This window comes from Pundamilia nyererei, unplaced genomic scaffold, assembly GCF_000239375.1.
Source record: "Pundamilia nyererei isolate P.nyererei 1_Seehausen unplaced genomic scaffold, PunNye1.0 scaffold00344, whole genome shotgun sequence".
Classification (NCBI taxonomy): domain Eukaryota; kingdom Metazoa; phylum Chordata; class Actinopteri; order Cichliformes; family Cichlidae; genus Pundamilia; species Pundamilia nyererei.
The window spans coordinates 488494-489759 of record NW_005187745.1 but is presented as its reverse complement, the minus strand read 5'-3'; positions in this window follow the sequence as shown (position 1 = coordinate 489759).

Genomic DNA, 1266 nt, shown 5'->3' with positions numbered 1-1266 from the left:
CAAACAGACTAGGACCGCCACTGTGTATCAGTACTGATAAATGATCAGAATTATAATATTTCTGACTGTCTGAGGCAAAATTGAATCGAATCAGGACTTTGAGAACCGGAATCGAATGGATTATAGAAATCAGCGATGATACCCAGCCCTATGTGAGTAGCCTAGGCCCGACAGAAGAGGGTGTAGCTGTGGGTAACAAGAAAAGATGAAAAGAACTATTGATAACTTTTTTGTTAAGGCCTGATCCATCTGAAATTCATAGGCAGTGATCTGACACGGAGCCATCAATCTTTCAACGCAAAAAAGGACAGTGTATCCAGAAAACACTGCGCAAGTGTCCCCTCTCCCCGCTGCCTTTCAGCAGCAGGCAGCAGCAAACAGGTTGTCAGAGGAGGCCGAGATGATGATTAAGTTGAACATTTTCTACAATATTGCGAAAGAGTGCACATGTGAAACTGCACAAAACTTTGAGTGTGCACTGATGTAACCGTGGGGAAAAAAAGTTAGTCTCTAACCCCGGCACACACTGTGTGGTTTGGAAAAGCTTTTTAGCATTGCTCTTTTGTTGTTTAGTTGCCCTTAGCCACCACGGAGGTATGTCTTAGTTCCCCTTTTGGGTCACTCAGGGTTTTTCTTCCTGAGCACCATCTGAGTGATTTGCGGCAAAAGTGCGGCACACTTCACTTCTTCCACCGGCTGAGACAAACCTCAGTGACGATTATAAAGGCTGAAATAGAAGAAATAAGAAACGGATAATTATCGTCAGCATTGTCAATAAAGGTAAGCTGTACAGACTTTGTATTTAAAATACAAACACTTGAAGGCAGCTGACTCACAGCATGTAGACTTCACAATGTTTTGGTTTTCAAATCATGTTCATAATGACTGTGTTAACAGATTTTTCTAAATTTAACGCTAAAATTTAAACTTCAAAAATAAAATAAAATATTCATTTCAGTTCACCTGTTTTTGTAGTAAAACTTTGCACCATCTCTGGGAGCTGCCAGGAGCTAGAAAAAGCTCCTCTACTGAAACAAACCGAGTGTGTATGATTACGGCAGTGGAAAATAGTGCAAAAGGGGCAGGTGCTAATTTTTATTTATTAGTATTTTATTTATTTATTTATTTATTTTATTTATTTATATTTTAAACATTCAGGGACTGGTGTCTGCGAGTCAATGACATCCGATGAGTCCAAAGCAACTTGTTTCATTCAAAAACCTTTTTTCTGTGTAGGTGCGTTTAGTTGATGCTCACATGTCAGTC